Raw genomic sequence first — 20,575 nt, forward strand, 5'->3', positions numbered from 1 at the left:
CCGGGCTGAATCAGAATAGAAGTATTAGCGAGCCGAACATCCAGGCGTGACTGTCAACCCATCCCAGCAGCACGGCTTAAATGGGACACACTGTCCCTGTAAACACTTCCATACTGTTACCTTTGTTCTTTATTCCTCTTATTTACTTAATGTGCTTTCATTCAATTACACTGTTTGTGGACTTCAGCTCGTACTATGCATTATCCACTCTATCATCATCCCTTGGGGTTTTTTTCCCCAATTTCCCCCTGTATAATACGAACAAATCCATATGTAATCACCACCCAGTATCATCCCAAACGTGAAGATCTTTCATGCAGCAAAATGTTTTTGTTGCAAGTCAGGTGGATAATTAAGGTTTATATTGAGCCACCCAGTACAGGATTGCAAAATCTTTTTACCCATTACCAAGCTTTACCCCTCAGTGGAATAAACACACATCCGTGGTGAAATAAACACAGCAGCCACGAGGGTTTCACAACAACATAATGAAACAACCCAGAACAGGAAGTAACATATTTAAAATCATGGAAGACATTAAATAAATTCTGAAAAAGTATATTTTCCATCTTAGGAAAGGTGTGTGTATTAGCACTCATTTTTTCTGCAGATCTAATGGTTCATTAAGAAGAAGTTCAGTCTTACAGCCACAAATTATATAATATTGTTAAATTATTATACAGAGAAATTATAATTTTGTCAGAATTTCTGAAAATGTATGCAGTAAAAACTGGCAAAATATTTTGTTTCTTGACGAGTGCAAATCGTTCAGATTTTAACGTATTTAAAAATAAATTGGAATTCTTGTTATTAAAACGGATTATCGGACTTCAGCTTTTCAGGGTATGTTCAGAAAATTATGAATTATGAGTTTACTGAGAATTAATCCAATGGAGGGTGTCCCTGATTTTGTAAACCTGTCTCAGAAGAAGCATCAGACATAAACATGCTTCTGAGATATTCAAATTAATAACAAAAAGAATAGTCAAATAAAAACATAATCTCAAATGGCAGGTTTTATGTCTGTCTTTTTTTTTTTTTTTAATTTTTTTTTCTGTCACACATTTGATAAGGTTTGCATCCAACTGTTGAAAATCAGGAATCGAGCTGGTCTCCTTCCTCTCCCACCCATAGATCACTACAGCTAGTGTCCAGGCTGTCATGTGATTTTTAGAAGCCCTTGGTTAATTCCAATTAAATGTGAAAAGGTGTGTGAGTGCGAGCAGAACTCGGTGGTGTTCTGTCCTTGCTGCTGGTGCTGATGCCTCGGGGAGCACAAAGCCTGACAATTGTGCAGTAACGTGCCCTTGGGAGAGGCTCTGCCCATCCCAGGCATTCCCCCAAGGTACGTGTGTGCCACGGCTGTTGAACCATCCCTGAAACATCCCAGAGCTGTTCGGTTTGGGGCAGGCACCAAGCCTGGCTTGGCACAGTCCCGCTCCTCTTGCCATGCCTCGCTGCCTCCGGGGATGCAAAACGATGGAGAGGATGAGTGTGGAGTGCTGCTGGAAGGCTGCTCAGCTGCGCCAGGGGAGATGGAGACCGCTGCCTTGTGTGGCCGTAGCAGGGAGTATCTCAGATCTGTGGGAAGTTCTCTTCTTTATCCTTAGGTCATTGTTTCTTCTGCTTTCTCCTTTTTTGGGCTGCTCAATTCTGCCCGAATTATTAATTATTTCTGCGAGGGAAAATGCAGGGAGGTCGAGGTTACATTCCTTGTTATGATGCTGGCAGAGCAGGCAAAAGATGCAAGGAGAAAATGTGGATGAAGAAGACAACAGAAATACAAATGCAGAGGAGCAGAGATGTAAGATGCAGAAAAGAATCTTCAACAAGTTTTTCAGGTCATCTTAAGCATGAACCAAGGTGTAAAAAATGGTGTTCCTGCAGCTCTTCTAATTGGTCCTCTGGTTTTTTAATCTACCTTAGAAACTGCTGTGAGTTACCTAAAAGCATTGGCTAGTCTTCTGTTACATAAAATACCGCCTCTTTATATAGCATGAAACCTGACAGTGGAGTGTGCAGAGATGAAATGCTCCTGAATGACTCTGTGGTGGTTTTGGTTGCTGTGGTGATTATCCATCTGTTAAAATACTTCATATGGGAGATTCACAACTCATTTATCATGGAAAAGATTTTCTTAAGTTGTGAGAAACACAGCATTATGCCTGATTCCTGTAATTTTGCACACTTGATTAGCAAAACATTCCACTTTATCTGTCACAGCATAAGGCATGGTGTAGCATTTATAACAGAGGGTTATAAATTACCCTGCTTGGGTTCTGTATCCACCACTAGCCCAGTGGGCCTGGAACATTGGCACATGTGTGCTGGCCCGTGCAGTTGCAGAGGCTGACTGCAAACACCTCATGAGAAGCCTCCTTTAATGAATCCTCTGAAGAAGTCACACAGATCAAATTGTATGTTTACAAAATCTGATATGAAAACAGCAAGCTAGCAGATAGGAGAGAGCTAAACACTTTATATACCTGAATCTTACCTATAGCTCGTAATGCATTTAATTCTTACTAATCAGTATTCTGAATGTGATGTTTTGTTTTTCCTGACAGTTCCCTTCTCTGTGGCACAATGTGGCAGATCCTCTTTGGCTTCAAAGTAACTCAGGAAAGGGAGTGACATATCTGCCTTTCCATTTACACTCATGTTGTCTTTCTGTAGAAAATGATTGGAGTTTTCTTTCTAATTAATACCGATTTATTAAAAAGTCACCATAACTTTTTTTTTTTTTTTTTTTTCACTTTTAAAGACTAGCAGGAGAAATAAAACTGCATTTAAACTACCATCTTAAAACAGCATACATGTTTTGACTTACAACAGAAGCAAAAATTGTTTAACCTAAATTGTCCAAGCTGTTCTTGTAACTTTAATTCACCAGCAAAAGTGTAGGGTTGTTTTTGGTTTTGGTTTTTGGTTTTTTTTGACTTGCATATGTGGCAGGTTTTCAGATTTTCCCCCTCCAGTGGCAGCAAGTTGTATTCCCATTCCCTGTCACTGGGGACTTAGACAAACTCGTATGTACTTTTTCGTGTCAGAGGTTAGACTGTTTGTTTTTACGACTAATGATGTGGACCTTGGGAGCCACGTATCTCAGCGCCATTGAGGAAATATCTAGACTTCTGTTAAAGTGTAATCCCTTTCAGGGCATGCCTATACAGGAGAGTTAAAGACAGCTCAAAGCTCTCGCTGCCCATGCTCCCTATTGGCTGGAGCCAAGCCAGTTCCATCTTAGGAATCTTTTAGCTCAGCTCTCTGCCCGTGCTGCTGGGTCCCTGAGATGTGCCTATGGACACACAGTGAGCGCAGCATGCCAGAGAGCCACATGTGCCACAGAACAGATAAAACTATTTGAGGAAAATACATCCTAAAGTCTCGCTGCCTTTAAAATACTAAAGGTAAACAAGGGCAGGTTTCATGCATGCTCAGTGAATAAGGCTAAGTATAAGATCTAAGGGATCAAGTCCCTTTTGGGTCTCGTACTGAGTGAATTTTGCCCAAAATGTGTTTGCGTTACTTCAGACAGGCATCGGGGCTCACTTCCTTGGACTTGGTGTCTTTTAGTTCTTCATGTGGGAGCTCCTGGCATGCTGTGCTCCTAAGCTGCATAAAAGAAGCCATAATTGAGTCTTAGACACTGTGGTATTTATAATCATTTTGAAACCTCTGAGAGAACGAACATTTAGAGGTTTATAGACAGTCATCACCTTTATGAAGTGTAGGATCTATTTCTGCATTGTCTGCAAGACCCTGCTGAGAATCTCCATGTCCTGCTCATCAGAAAGCTGCAAACCCAGCATGGGCTCTACTTTTTTCCTAAGGATGTGCAGATACATCTCTTATAAATAAGCAGTTATTGTTGTTTCACTAGACCGCTAATAACATCTCTATTTTATTTTCTTTTCAAAGATGTTTATTCAGTGTTGACACATATTTATAATATCATCTCAACAGTAAGAGTCTCCCCTGTCAGATTTACAGCTAATATAAAATATGATGCTATCTGCATACGAATGGATGGTGGGAGCCCTACAGACACATCCCCTATTATTACTGCCTAAGGAAGCAATAAAAATTTAACATTTACCATCAGGAAACACCTGCAGAGATTAAATTAAAACTAGATTATATGCTTATCAGTTATATGTTACAAAAGCAAACTCTTTGGAGATTAACATAAAAATCATTGTTATCAAAATCTTATTAAAAGCTTCAGTTAATATGTTCCATTTTGCACCTCCACTGCTCAAGCGTTCTCTCTGTGTGACTTATTGAGTCTTTGTGCAGCTGTAGGGAGGGGAGGCAGGGCAGCCTCACCTACAGCTTTGCTATTGCCTCAGCAAACACCTGCCCTGATATTTGGATTTGTTGTTAAAAGCTGACCGCAGGAACCATTTGTCCTTCCCTCTCTGATCCTGGCCGCTCTCTGAAGGGCTCTCTACACTGCTTGCTCTGCTTCTTGAGCATGGTGCCAAGGCAGGCTCCAGGCTTCCTCATGGAGTTCTACTGGGACTTACTTTGGAGAGCACTTGTCCTTCCTGCTGAACTCATTCTCTACTATGGTCAGCAGGACCAAGACAAGGGATTTTCAAAGGCTAGAAGCTGAGGACAAGGACATGCTGTTGCTGCTAAGCAGATGGTCTTGTGTTCAGTTTGTGCAGCTTTTGACATGCTCCAAACATGCTGCAGAAGAGAGATACCAGCAGGCAACTGGGCTGGAGTTGATCTCTGACCTGGAAATTCAAAATGCTTCTGGATTTGGGTTTTGCTACCACCAACAATTGAGAAGCTTAGAGTGCAGATAATCTTCCTGGCTCAAAGAAGACATGCAGATCCTACCTGTGCCTGATTTGCACACACAGTGGTTAGGGTTTATTTCTCCATCCGGTATTACAGTGACCCCTTTGCCTCCAGGCATTAAAAGTAACCTGCCTTGGGCATATTCCTAACTGTGTATGGGAGGGTATCACTCATGGACAGACTGAATTGCTTAGGTGAAGGCCCAGGCCAAAACCCCTTTTGACTGTGGACATTCTGCCAAGTTTGGTGGATCTGGAGGAGGTCACACTAAGAAGACGTTAAGATCGTTGTTTCTGTGATTTTAAAACAACCAGAGTCATGTAGTCTACCAAAGGTCAAACCCAGAAGAGCATTGAGGTGTGTCAGACCATGCTTTTCTCAAGACATTTATTCTGAAGACACTTATGATGTAGGGAACCTTCTGGTGATTTTTTTCCAACCTCTCACCATGTCCTCTGATGTGTTGGCACAGACTGTAACATTTAGTTAGTGAATGAGAAGTGTTGGAGGAATCCAGCTTAAAAAACCAAACCAAACCAACCAACCAACCAAAAAAGCAACTTAGGTTTATAGGAGTAGACAAAATAGTGCATAGACCTGTGGGGTGGGGAATGCAGAGCCAAAGCAGACTCAAAGAAAGGGAGCAGAAATGGCTGGAGCTGGCTTTGTAGGGAAGAAAAAATGTCTGTGCAACCACGGCATAACATTTTAAGTAATAAGGATTTGCTGGCCCAGCTGATTTTCTCTGAAATAGGTTAAGGAGTGTTCAAACAAGTATATCCAGATCAGAGGGGTGGTAACTATTGCTGGGCAATGCTCACTAGCCTCTGGGCAGACTGGGGGAGGACTGTGCTGTCAACAGAGCAGGATTTGGGAGGAGACACATCCACAGCCTGACTAGCAGCACTGTCACAGCCTAACCCAGGCTTGCTGTGTGCTTCCCTCTCAGAAGAGCTGGAGTGTGCACTTTGCCTTCCCCCATGCCTGCAGGGTCAGGCTGTACATTAGCATTTTTATAACAAGCTCTCCTTTGAGGGGAGGTAATGGCCAGACCCTGTCACTTCAGCACCAGCCACAGGTGCATCCCAATTTTGTGCGGAAGCTGAGTTCTGTCACTTTACTTGGAAAAATCACCATATTTAACTTGGAAAGGCCTGCTCATCCTTTCTTGATCTGCTTTCAGGCTCTGAACAGTGTGGATTATTGACAGGGGTATTTAAGGTTTCATTTTTCAAAAATGATGCATATTTTTGTATGTACATACCTATACCCAAGATGTAGAAACTCCTTAACTGTAGTCTGAATTTTCCATCATCATTATGCTAAATAATTCACTTCTGCTGCCACTAGAGGTATAACATTCACTTGAACAAATACCAAAGGAAACTTTTCTTTGGAAACCTTGCCCATATTAATATTTCATTTTTCAAATAATGTTTTTGACCTGGGTTCTTTTGGAGGCCTCAGCCTACTTTGCTTATTCCTGTTGGGCACCCTTTCTTTTATTGAACTACAGCTGGCTACTCCTGAGATGAAATGCCACTTTGTGATGAAAGGGTACAGAATTGAGTGCTCATTTAAACTGCATAAAAAGGGAAATTATAGTATCAGTCATTGTATCAATCATCTGTGACTACCTCATATGCAGCCTTGTACCAACACATTTGTAAGTCTCATTCCACATCAATTCTGGTGCAAATTTACATTTATTCTAAAATGCAAATATAACAAAATTTATTTTAAATGGATTTGCTTTCCCCCCCCCATGTAATAACCAGCTCTCAGATATAATCTCCCTCTTGAAAGTCATGAAAATGTCAGTGGGGACAAGGGTAGCAATGAAGTTCCCAGATTTCCTTTAGCACTGGTAGGAGAATTTCTGCATAACCTGGGTTTTCACAGCAGACCTGCAGCACCTACACGGTGTGAGTGCAGCCCAAGAAATCTGAATAACACCTGGCCACAGCCTGGTGAGAACCTAATCTTTGTTTGAAGTTTGTAACCTTTCTTTCAAAATGTTCTGCCAGGCTCAGATCCAGGTTCTGCCCAGTGGGTGCTGGGAGCCTCAGAGAGGTTTCTGTGAGCATTGCCTGCTGTGCCACCACCAGCAGCTCTCCCTGCTGCCTTCCACATGGCCCCCTCTGCCTTCCCACTGCAGTTCCACGTGCTGCTTCCCACCTCCCCCTCAGCTGTGTCTGAGCAACCCAACCAGACACCAGCACCAGCTCAGGAAGGAGTGTGGGGATAGTGAGTGATGCCAGCCAGAGCTACAAACCTGTGTGGAGAGCAAGCCCCAAAACAGCCTTCCTGCCATGTTCTCCTTGCAGGGCTGCACCCACCTCACCCCAGGGAGAAGTGGAAGAAAGCAGGAAACAGCATCATGGATGCAGGAGGGAGAGATCTCTTTCCCCTGTTTTGTGAAATTTAATTTGTTAATTTGGATAAAATTGCATCATTCAGAAAAAAATCATGTGATGTTTAGAGTGAAATGTGGGCTTCAGTTTTAAATCCCCTGCACTATAGCATGGTGTACCCCCTGTTTATAGGCACTATGCTACTTGTCACAGGAAAATTATTTTGGAGCGAAAATAATCAAACAAGACACCAGATGATTTCAGAAGTTTTCCTTTAAAATGAAATTTTGAGAAAATTATTGATTGCTTGAAGCATTTCTTTACTGTAAACGTGGGATCTAGCTGGGAAAGGTGTTCCCAGCATAAGTGAAGCACAGATCCTCAAAAAACTCCTGGCATAGTGCAGTCTTTCCCCAATATAACACTAGTAGCACAGTTCAGCATAGAGCACATCCATATTGCAGTCGGTGTATTCTTATTTGGGGTTTTTTTTTTGTATTTTTTGGTAGTAATACTGACAAATTCACCAAAGGTTTATTACACTCATAAGAAATATTTTGCTAAGAGAAACAATGAGCTGTTGGGATACTTTGTATTATATTAGGATAAAAGTCAATAAAGTAATACCACTAAAATTATAGCAATGGGAGATAAAAATTAGATCTATGGAACTTAGTGAAAACAACAGCACAGCTGTCTGACCTTATTTTGGCCCTCTACACAGTCATTAGCAAGACTGTGCCATTTATTTACAGTTTCTTCCTATTGCAGGCCCAGTCTTAGGCAGTAAATTCAATTGCCAGAAGTATTTTCACGGAAGCAGTTGCATTTAGATTAAACTTACCAACATACTTTCTCCCAAAAATCAAGAAAACGTGCTGTAACCTTGTATGCTTTGTTGGCAACTTTGGTAACTCCTCCCAGTGATACAGTTTAGAGTCAAGTTGACCTTTATGGGTTTCACAGCTAAGGCAACAGTTACATAAAAAGGATGAATGAGCAACAACAAAAGAGGAAGGCTGGGATCATATAATCTGAACACCAGAAATGCCTACACTTATACTTTACTATTTCAGAAAGGGAGGCAGCACTGAAGAGTGGTAAAGCTCATAATTTTAACTAAGGAAATTGAAGTTCCGGTTCCATTTTCTGCCTTTTATTCCCTGTATTGCCCTAAGTCATTTAAAACCAGACTGCAAATGTTACCTGAATTAGATTAAAAAGGCAGAAAGTGTACAACTAAAAAGAAGAACAAAACCCAAACTAAACCAAACCTGTTACCAATAGTGAAGATTCTGCCGGGTGGTAAAGAAAAGCAGACATGCAGCCGTCAAGGTGATCTTCAGTAACAAAATGTGTTTGGCTCCTACTAATTAGGCACTGATTTCTTCCTCAGTGAATGAGAATAAAACACTGACACCATGTGAAACATGTTGGATGTGAATTGGTTTATACGACTGTTAACAGTTGGTACTAATATCTGTCACTGAACTAAAATATTGGCAACTACACCAGTAACAGGAGATTGTCTCTGTTGCTCAGTCTTGCTGGTTGGTTATGCTCCCTGTTTTAGTTTTTTGCTAAGATACAAAAGGCTCCAATTTCAAGCAAACATGTAATTTAATTATTACAAGGGATACAACATGCCCATAGCCATGGCTGGTAGAAGTGTTTCCATTTATTAGGATCCTAGGCCAGATCTGGAGAGCTTCTTCCAGCATGGTGATAATTGGGTTTTCTGGTACTTTCTTTCCTTTCTTTGCAGGATTCTGGGGCAGACATCTGGGATGGCTCAAGGAACTCGATAAAGTGTGGGTGTCCCTGGGGGAGCAGCAAAAAGACCCCAGCTTTTGAGGCCAGAAATTCATACTTTCTTCACTGAGTTTGCAAAAATTGACCTGTTCATCCCTCTCTCCCAAGATCCAAAAAGGAAGGGACTCTTTTGGAGAGGCAGCAAATTGGCCCTGATGCCATTCAAGCCAACAAAGTTTTTGTTCAGCTGCTGTATTTGAGACCTGCCTACTTCTGATTTAACTGTTCCTAAAATATTTTTGCCCTACCAATGCAGAATATTTGCACACATAAATCTGCTGGGCTTGCTGAAACAGTTTGCTTACATTTTCATTGACCTTGACAGCAATAAACAATAGTGTTTCTAGAGGGAGAACTGAGTTTTTCTGTATGTTTGTTGTGCTAGTTCTTGGTTCAGGATTTTTTTTTCCACTATTGTCCATTAAAATTTGTTTAATGGACTGTGTGACACAGTGACTGATGCTGAAATCCTCTGATGTCTTTTGGAAATGCAATAGAAGCAATTTCTAGCCCATGTCACAGGAAATTTGCATGTTCCAATGAATAAAAATTAAGATGAAAGCAGGATATGTGGGAAGACCTGGTAGTGACAGAATAATTCCCAGCTGCTTTCTTGGTTGCAGAGTAATCACAAAATGAGGATTTTTACCAAGCTTGTTTAATCCTCATCACTGGATTTTGGAAGGATGTGGCCACTGCCAGCTGCCTTGCTGAGTTATGTGCATGTTCTGTACCGCTGTAAAACTCATGACCAGGCTCTGGCCAGAAAACAAACCTCAGTGAGAAAGAACTGTCACCAAACTCCTAGTATCCAGAGTCCCACTTCTTAGACTAGCTGGCTTTGTTTTAATGGTGTTAAGGAAAAGCTCTGTTTGGAGGCAGAAGACAGAGTGTAGCCCTGGCCTCTGAAATCAGATCACACTCTTGCCTATCTACTGGGAAAGCAGCAGCTGAGGATAAAGCTTACACACAGGCAGCCCTGTATAGTGTTTCAAGAAAACCCTTGGAAAAGATAAGATTCTCATTTTGTACTTTGACAAAGAGCTGCACTGACTGCAGGAGTCTCCATGTTACACTCACAAGTACAGCAGTTTTCCATGGTGTTGCTGTAGCGCTGCCACACCTCATTTTATTGCCCTCCCTGTTTGCCACATCACCAGTTCCAGTGAGCTGCGGGTGCTGTGGATGTGCCAGTCCCAGAGTCTGGAAGCAAAGGACTCATGGGAGAGCTTTCTGAGACTGTGCAAGCAATGGGAAGTTAAGAGTCCCCCAGCCTTTGCTATTTCTCCTTGAAAATAGTAAACCACTGAGAAAAAGATTAGGGTTGTATCTGGTATGCAGTAAGGCTTTAAATTTGAGTTTACTTACCTTCCAAGTGTTCCACATATCCTGCATTTGACCAGAGGTTTGCAAGCGTGGCCCTGGGAGAGTTGTAGGGGTAATTGGCTGGCAGCCAAGGACTGTATTTAATTAACAAGGAATGCACCGGCCCTAACTGCATTCCCTGCAGGAGCCACAACCCACGTGGCTACAGGAGCTGTCCTGCTTGCTCCTCAGGCCCAGGGACTACTCTTCTTCAGGCAGGAGTGCTTCGTGCAGCAGCTTGTACTGCATTTGGAAAAGAATACATTTGGATATTACTATCAGGACAGAATTATTTCTATTTTCTGTTTTTCACTCTGCCATGATGACAGGCAATATAACCAGATTTTAGGGTCCTGCTCCCCTCTTAGTACAAGAACGCCCAGTTGCCATAACCTTGCTGGTTTCATTTTTTTATGCCCCTTTGATTAACCATTTTGGGACACCCCGGGCTTGACTCTGACTAGCATCAGCTGCTGATCTTCTTGAGTTCATCTGGAGTTTCAAGTGATTGATACCTCAGAGAATTAAGCTCAAAGTACACCAGGCTGGACTGCCTAGAGCTAAAATACCCACAGTCAAAGGCCATTAACTGGAACATCTGTGTTTCACCGAAAGTCTTTTTGGAAAGCTGAAGCTAATTTTTCCTTTGTCTCCACCATTCTGAAGTGTTCTGCCTTGATACACTAAGATGTAATATAATGTTCTGTTCTTTTAAGCAGTCTGATGGTTCAATGTTCTCTTTAGCGGTAATTTCTAAATTTAAAAAATAATAAAAAAATAACTTCTATTTTTATGGTGATTTTAGCTTCATCAGGTAATTGTTTTCCTTCAACATGATTCAGGTAAGCACTTGTTTTGTCTATCAAAGTGTAATTTATGGTTTCAATGCATTAAGTTATGTATTTTGCATCATGGTGGCTCCTCCTCAAGAGCAACAGGAACCTTGTAGAACTGTACTTCTCTCTTTGTTTGTTTCCCTTCTTATCTATGCTTGTTTTTTTCATAACTACTTTTCAAATGTTGGTTCCTTTATTTTGCCTCTATCCATCAATTTTCCTGCATTTTATTTTCTCTGTTACCTCTGTTCCTTAACGTGTGAGCACTGAGAAGACTTGAGCAAGTGGAGAAGGGAAAAGGCTTTGGGGTGGCTTAGCTAAAAATCCCAGGGCGTTGCGCTGAGATACAAACCCCTCAGAGATGCAGTGGAGTCTCAGCGACTCCCTTCCCAGAAGAGCCAGACAACCAGGGGTGTTAAACAACTCAAAGCAACTCCTGCCTTAGTGCAAGTGTAACCATTTTCCTCTACTTTTCATTTTAACCCGCTCTTAAGCTGAGAATACAAGTACTGTGGAAACCTTGTTTCACCAGTAGCTCATCGCATATTTCCACTACGCCAGACTGCCGGTAGGCTTTTGTGGTCTTCTCCCTTGAATTTTTTTTTTATATATATATATATATATAAAAGGCCTGTACCCAGCATTGATTACCCACCTTGTCATTTTCCCTTCCCCCTTGTCTGCTGCTTTCTTCTCTCCTACCTTTCTGCTGGATTGTATAAGGAGGGAGCAGGGTATGTGCTGGGAGGAGTGCTGGGAGGAAAGGGGAGTTTACACAGGGTGGGGCTGCTGGGGATAAGGGACTAGCTGCTTGCCCCTGGATCAGTGGTGATGCAGAGTGTGTGTTGTACAAGGCTGCAGAAGCGTTGGGGTGACAAAGACTTTGTCGTGACATGGGAAAGGGCTGGCACAAACTTTCAGTTCAGTTGGATTTTCATTGCGAACACAATGGGACTAGGTGAATAAGGAATAATTGAAGTTTGAAAATGTTGGGATGACAATTGGCATTGTTACAACCCCCCCCCCCCCAATTTTTTTTTTTTTTTAATAAGAGGGTAAGCATAATCATAATTGGGATTTTTTGTTGTTGTTCCTTATATGAGTGTTTTGAATATAAAATCTTTTATTGTAGGTACTATTTTTTCAAAATTCAACTGAGTGACTTACGGGTAGAGTTTCTGGTTTTTTCTTTTTGTTTGTTTGGTTTTCCTTGCTGTCTGAGGTAAGTCATTACTTTCTCTTGGCGATGGAAACCAGTTATTTGGTTGCTTTGTCCTTTGTCTTTCTTTCTTCTTTCTGTGTTGTTGTTGGGGATTTTTTGTTTGGTTGGTTTTTTTTGTTTGTATGTTTTGTTTATAAAGGACTGAATTCTTACTGGGGACTGACAAGCATTTTGACCAACAATGGGTGCAGCTACATTTTCTACTCCTTAAATATGAGATAAATGCTACAATTAGATGCCAAAATATAAGAGTGAAATTTTCCCTGGTTTAACCTGAGCTAATGCAATATTCTCTCTCTGCACAATTATAAGTGTGGTTGCTCTAGAGAAAATGGGGGGAGGGTTGGATTGCAAAGCTCTGCCAGAAGCATCTCCTGCCCTCTGAGGGAGTCTGCTGGCAGATAGTGTCGGGCAGGAGAATGCAGAGAGCGTTTGCTGCTCCTTAGTGATGTGCAACACCCGGGCTCCCAGCTCAGCACGGAATAACAGGAACTGCCATGCTGTTCCCCGGAACAGCCAGCAGCGCTCAGAGAGGGAGGAAAAGGCCACATACGGAATCATCTTGACATGGTGCCTCCTCCCAGCTCTGGGTAAGGGCTTGAAAACACAAAAGTTTCACTGAAGCTACAGCGTTTATTTGCTGTTGATCACACTGTCCCATATAAATTTGTTTAATGCCTTTTAAAATCCATTTTCAGTCTCCACAACCTCCTGAGGCACTGGCTGCCACAATGCAATTATGGATAGTAGGAGAGAGTACTTCCTTTTGGGTGTGTTTGTTTTAAACCTGCTGCTAAATGCCTTTGTTGGATGCCCCCTCAGCTTTTGTACTGCAAGAGAAAGTGAACAATTACTCTGCATTTACCTTCTTCTCGGCGTTTTACAAACTGCCGTCATTTCCCTCTGCAGTAATCTTTTTTTTTTCCAACCTGAAGAGCCTTTGTCCATTTAATTTCTTCTTGCAGTGAAACTGTTTCATATCTCAAAAAAGATAAATGTGGGCTTTTTATTAGTCCTCTCTTTTTTTCTTTTCTCAGGAATGCCAAGTTTAAAAGTTTGTGAGTTTTGTTGGGGGTTTTTTTTGTTTGTTTTGGTTTTTTTTTTGGGGGGGGGGGGGGGGGGGGGCGGGGGTTTGCTCCTTTGTGCCAAAATAATTAGCTTCTGGCTCTTGGAAATTATCAGAAGCTTCTGAAAGGAAGAGAAAATGTTGTTCTTGTAACCCCCTCCAGTTTGAGATTATGTTCATATCCAAAATTAGGCAAAAGAATGCAGCAAATAAACAGAAGTGTCTGGGTTTGAAGTTTTCCTTTGTTGCCAACAAATGTTCTAACTTAATACACAAAAAATTGAGTGAGTGCAAGAAAGTGACAAAACTGGGACCTGAGACTTCAGGAAGTTCAGTAATTCAGTCTGTACTGAGCAAGGTCAGCAGCACTAACAGGACACAGACAGCAGCTCCAGAGAGAGGGGCTGCTTCATTCTACTTAGTCCAAAATAAGCATGGTATCTTCTATTACGCCTGAATCTGAAGGGACAGAGGAGTAAAAGAGAGCACATTTTTTATCTTAAGTTTCTGTGTCCCTATCTGGCACAAACACTTCATCCGAGAGAGGCAAATGCAAACGTCTCCAGATCTGAGCACAACCATCTGCAAGGAGCACTTTGCTGTCCTTTCAGTCTGGCAAAGTCACAAAGCTCTTCCACCTTGTACCCTTTTTTCCTACCTTGTTGCATTTGAGCTGACTCTTCAAGAGTGTAAGACTCTGTACACCTACTTCTTGCTTCCTGCTGTGTCTCAGTTGTTCGGATGTCCCATCTGCTGTATGCTGCTGGCAGTGCTGCTGCCCTGCACTGTTGTGCTGGCTTGAAGGCAAAACCAGCAAGAGACTCCAAGTCAGAAAAAGCAATTTAATAGGAGAGGAAAAAAAAGATAAAATAAAATAAAAAAACCCCCACATGCAATGGTACAAAAGATCACTGACAGAGTCAGATTACAACCTGGCACCATGGTGGTAGCAGTCCAGATGAAGTGGTCTTGTTGAAGCAGTGTTCCCACAGAAAGGTCTGGCAGCTCTTGTCCCCTGGGAATCCAGTGGGTAAGGCTGCCTGTGCTGTCCCAAATCCCAGATTCTATCCAGGTGGGAATGCTTGGCTCCTCCCCCTGGGCGGAGCATCTCACAATGGGCTGATATCATTTTATCAGTCTTGCAATGGGTCCTTGATTGTCCATTAAACAGAGATAGCTCCTGGAGGGAGTTACCTATGAGTCATGCAGCAGGGCATCGATGGGCCATTAACAGAAGATGGTCTGGAGGGAGGGGGCAAGGGAAACACTGCCCAACCTAGCTTCAACAGCTCATGTAGATGGTGATAGAATACATACTTTGGGCACATCTTGCATTGTAACCTAGGACAACTGTCTCCTGTCATCTCTTTCCATGCCCCTACACAGAGGGCTCCTCTCACAAGATGAGGTTGTTTCCCTTCCTTAGGTCTTCCTGGAAACTTTTTTCTTCCAAACACCTCCCAGATACCTCAGGAGATGGGATTTCATTTTCTCTTCTTCATTATCTATCTATCTATCTATCTATCTATCTATCTATCTATCTATCTATCTATCTATCTATCTATCTATCTATCTATCTATCTATCTATCTATCTATCTATCTATGTTGAAGAGCGGAAAGATCTTTGTTTTATTTTCCCATGCACTTGCTTTTTGCTGAGTTTCCTGCTAAGTTCCCAGCGCTGTTTGGGCCTTTCTCTCCTGTCTCACCTCACAGTCTTGTTACCACCCACTCATTAGATCACGGCTGAAATTAGCTGGTGAGAACTACAGGGCAGGGTTGACTCCTCTCCCCTCTGTAATAAAGGCTCCATAAGGTTTTAAGTTGTTAAAAAAAAAAAAGGAAACAACAAAATAAACACTTCTGACAGGGAATCCAAGGTAGGAAGGTGAGTACCCATGGCAAGTGCTGGTGTAGGTCTATAACAAAACCAGTGAGAGCTCATGTGGCACCGAAGCCTCGTGTTCCAAGTAGATGATTCTGTCTGCTTTTGTAACTGTCTTTAATAACAAATAGTCTTTAGGATTAAATATGGGATTTCTTTGGGGGAAACAATACTTTGTGAAAATTGCTTATAAGAAAATGCCATGATTATAAGGCACAGTGTTTTCAGTATAATTTTCACCTTTTTTTTTGAGGGAATTAAATAATGATAAGCATAACCGTGAAAGTGTTTGGTTTCAGTAAGATGATGATCTGTTAAGGATATGTTGGAAATGTTAATATTCATCCCTAAATGATAATAATATTTTCTGTTTGGGTCCAGTAAAGTTCTTTAGGTCCTCTCAGCGCAGAGTTAACATCCCATGGAGTAGTGTCCCATCAACATTTTGGAGACTGTCTCTAACTTTTAAGACACAAGGGGCCATGCCTGTGAGGGACAGTGGGTGTTCCCACTGCAGTGAAATGAAGGTGAGGGGTGAAAGGTGGCTTGCTGAGCTGAAATCAGAGGGCTGAGGCTCCGAGGCTTGCGGCAAGATCTGGTCTGCTTTGCATCAGACACAAGCAGTATGTGGAGTGCAGTCAGGTTAGCTAAATTTTCTCAGTGGGAGATACTTTGAACTCTGCAAGGGAGAATTTCTGTTCCAGGCAAGCCATGTATATAGTAAAAAATCATAACTCTGTCCAGAAATGAAACAGCCAAGTGTGGCTTTTGCTTTATGATAAATCCTGTCAGTTCAGAGCAAGTCCCCAGCCCATGAGTATTCTTTGCCATAAAATAAATGCTGATAGGTAATAGATGAAACAGTGTGAACTTCTCACTTGGTGGCATGAATCTGTGTAGCATAGCCTGGGAAAACAACTCTCCTAACCAGTCCTGTTGGCTCCAGTCTATTTAAGCATATGTATTTTCAGGTTTCAGATCTGGTAATGATGTGCTGCTTTTATGTCTCTTCCTCACAGGAACCCAGGCAGAAGGATGTAGTTTTCCTCAGAAGTGGCAATTTTTTAGTCTGTCTTTATATTTTATGTTGTAGAATGTTATAAAATTCAAATCCTGACACTTGCGCATTTCTTTAATTCATATTGTTGCTTTCCACATTGGTAATACTCTGGATTTTTTTTTTTTTTTTTTTTCCATTTTTTAATGCCTTTCATCCAAAGATCCCAAGCTGATTTGGCCTGATTCCCAGGTACAGCTTAGCAACACTTAGCATAAGACCAGTAAAAGGAAGTAATGGGGAATTTCATGCAGTTCTTGGCTGGCTGTCAATTCAAGTGCACCTACAGTTGGAGCATCCCCGGCCCGTGAGCCCCTGCTTCCCGTGGCTGTGACTGCTTTATGCAAGGCTCTTGTCTCGGCCACAAATCCCTCTCCCTTTCTCCTACCCCCCAGAACAAGCTCTGCTGTCTCTCAGTGTTTATCAGTGAGAGATGATGAATCTTTCCTAGGGGAGAACTTGGCAGGATATATGGAGGCTTGGAGCTAGGGCCATTACTCTGATGTTAATTGCTGTTGGATCACAAACATGCACTAGGCTGAAGCACACACTTTCGGTTTTGTATCTCCCTGCATAGGTATGTGCACAATTTTAATTTTTCTTATCTTCTGAGGTTCACAGTAACTCAGTTCTCCAGTTTGCTAAACAGGAGGTTTCAGTTTCTTTTTCAGCAGCCAGAATATTTTTCAAACTTTTATTCCGAATGTTGCTTCTTCTTTGGAGAGACTCTTGGACTTTGAAACTTGTTTTCATATGGAAAGCCTTGCCTGCCCGGAAATCTGTTCTGGCTTGCTTTGCTGTTCAAAGTGCTGCCTTGTTGGGTGCATTTTATGCCTCCTCAGAGACATTTTGTCAGAATTTTGCTTATCTACCAGTATTGCAAAATGATCCCCCATCTTAGGCAACCAATCACTTCCTCATCCTCTTCTCATTGGTCTTTAAAGCAAAATGGAAATGTCTGCTGTTACACAGGCCATGGATCTGGCTTTCACCTTTGGACTGTGGGCAGTGTTAGCTGTGATTGCATAAAAACTTCGCAGGAAGAGGAAATCTTGCTGAACTGTGCATAGCAAAGAGTTACCTTATGTCTGAGGGAGAAGGGGAGAAATTCAGGATGGTTGGACTCTGCCCCTTAGCAAAGGGGCTGCTTTTGCTGAAGGATGTGGAAGACAGATGAAAAACTTCAGAGATGCCCTGAATTATCTTCCTGAGCCTACAGCTCTCTCTCTTTGTAGTTAAATATGACAGTTATAGTGCAGTTTTTATGCAGAGTCAATAAATCAGTAGAAAACATGCTGCAGTCAGGGCATGTATCCATATTCTGTTCTTTATATTTTAGCTGAAAATGGAATTCCTGAATTTGCTGAAACCTGTGAAAAGAAATTCAGGTGCACATCTCCACCGGAGACTTACACAAAGTCTGATGGCTCACAGTAACCAGGGTTTGCTCCTAAGCATCCATTTCTGTCCTCCCATCTGCAAACCTGGATTCCTGAAAAGCAGTGAAAATGCAAATTTGGGGTCAGGCTCCCAAGCTCTTGAGTGGAATCATTGCAGAAAGGAGATGGAACAAGTGAAAGGGGCAGAAATCTCTAAGATGCGTTACAAACTCATGGAAGTTTGTAGTGTAGTTAAAAAATAGAAAAAAGGAAAAAAGAAAAAAGGTCCCACTGAGCAATATCCTGGAAAATACTGGTTTGGGGCTTTTGTTTGTGTTTGTTGGTTTGTGGTTTTTTCTGTTTTTTTTTTTCCAGAGGGGGCTGTGTGACACACTGGCAGAAGCAGCCTGGCCTTTTCTAGTGTCTGGCTTAAGAGCAGCTAAAAGCTGACAGGGGAGAATATTTTGCCCTGATGCAGCACACAATATTGCAGAACTTGAATTTGCTGAGCTTCTGCCATCTTGAATATAACTGTGAAGAAGCTATTATTTAGAACAATTTCTTACCTTCCACACTTGGGCCCAGCTGCACAAAGATTCTTTAGGCTAACAGGGGATTTCACCTTTCTGAAAGGGACAGCACAGATCTATGGCTGCCTAAGAGCTAAACCCTTCTGAATTCTTACTGTACTGAAAAGCTCACCTTGTGTGGTGCCAAGCAAGTATCTTAGCGCTCTGGTGGCAGCCCCTTCTTTTGTGTGATAGGGATCATACCTGCCAGCACATGGCATGGATTAATTCATATTTTTGTAGTGATTTAGCAGTGATCATTTCTGCTCTGGCTGGAAGCATTTTAAATTAAGCAGGAAAAGTCATCAGGGCAGCTGTATTACATGACCAAGATAGGGAGCCACAGCAGCAGAGGGAGGTTTGAAGGGTTTAGCTGTTGATCCAGATTTTAAGTAGATAATTTCTGACTAATGTATCCAGTGTGTCCTAATTTCAGGTGGCTAATTGGTGCCAAAGCTGAGCACCTTCATTGCCTAAAGCAGCATGGCTTCTGTCTCACAGGTGTATTACTTGTTCAGGGCAGAAAGCAGCTAGGTGAGAAAAAAGTAAAATGAAGCAATATAAAAGTGTTAAGAAACAAACTGATAGTGCTAAAATCCTGTCAGAGGCAACAGCTTAGATGTTAAGCTGTGTTAGGACAAGAAACAGAAAAATAATTCTTCAACAGCACAACAAGAAAAAATACCACTGATCCATTTGGTTCAAAAATTGACTGGAATTGTTAATCCAGAATTATGTTCCTTTTTACTGTGGGATAGAATATGTACACAGAAATTATTTCAAAACATTTAATTATAGGAGAGCTTAAACTGCTGTGGCTGTTGTGACTAATTTCCCATAAAGACAATTTCTTTAACTATTGCAGTTGAAAAAATGTAGACAAGGGTATTTTCAATTAAAAACCAATAAAAGTTTGAACTTTATAAAGGTGATGAATGTCTGCTGCCATGGCTGCCTTATAGTCAGCACTGCAAACACAAACTGTATGCAGGAGGAGTAAAAGCTACTCTAGCTGCATGCATGTTAGCAACCATGGTGTCTGTAATTTCAGGAATAAAAAGTGTCTCATTAAACTGAATAAATGTCTTGCATTGGGACTAGAAGATTGCTAGACTTTACCCCTTGCAGTGTCCAGCTGGTGCAGGATCCAAAAAACCAAGATCCTCATGAGAGAAAGAGGGAGAGTATGTGAACCTTGCCTGCTGCTGCCCTTGGAAAGGTCAACCTGTGAAATGGCAAAGAGTTTCATCTTGACCTTTAAATACTATATTTGGATGGGAAAGAAGTAGCTTTTAGTTATCTGGTGGTCTGGGGAAAAAAAAAAAAAAAAAAGGATACGAACTTGTAATTGTTTAGCACTTCATACAGCCAGTCAAGGAGGCTGCAGGACACAGGGCTGCTGGGTTGCCAGCTGGAATTGGCTGAGGTCAGCTAGAGGCAGAAGGGAGTCTCTGACCTCATCTGGTTGACATGAGAGCAATGCTTAGGTGGCCTCATCAAGTTCCCGGTGCCAGGACCTGGTGGTGTTAGGTGGCATCTTCTACCAATAGTTCATTTTCCATTCAGGCCTTTGAAAATCCATTCCTGTCCAGGAGTTATCTTTCCAGACTAACATGCAGCGGTACAAAAATACACTATCTCTATTTTTATTTTATCTGTAGAGATTCAAATCCCATTTGTTTCAGTCTGGTTCCATTCATGTGCACTAATCATTGCATAAAAATATTTGTCTGTTTATTCCTCCTGGCATTTCTGGTATGATTGTTAAAATTCAGAAACTTTAATTGCAGATACACATGCACAGCTTATGGAGGGTGTGGATAATGGAATGGAGTCTCCAAGCTTGACAGGATTCTTTTTTCAAAATGAGCTGCTTTTCAACTATTAATTTGCCTACCTGTGGTTGAATAGAATTAATTAATGTGTTGTTACTTGAAAAATATCTGCAGAAGTTTTTTTAAAAGACATTTCTTTCTAAAGCAAATATAGAGACTGTAGATCCTGTGTGCAGGTGTTGGGCTTTTTCTGGTGACAAAAGGGATGAATTAACATGCTTGAATTAAATGAATTTACATCTCTGATTATTCTGCTCAAAATGGGCAGTGGTATCTTTACCAACATCTGTATTTCATCATGGTTTGTAATGGGGCATTAGAATTCACCTATGATGTTGTGCAACAACAGTATTGTCCAAGTGCTCCACAAAAATACAGTGAG

The sequence above is a fragment of the Hirundo rustica genome, chromosome Z, assembly GCF_015227805.2.
Source record: "Hirundo rustica isolate bHirRus1 chromosome Z, bHirRus1.pri.v3, whole genome shotgun sequence".
Classification (NCBI taxonomy): Eukaryota; Metazoa; Chordata; class Aves; order Passeriformes; family Hirundinidae; genus Hirundo; species Hirundo rustica.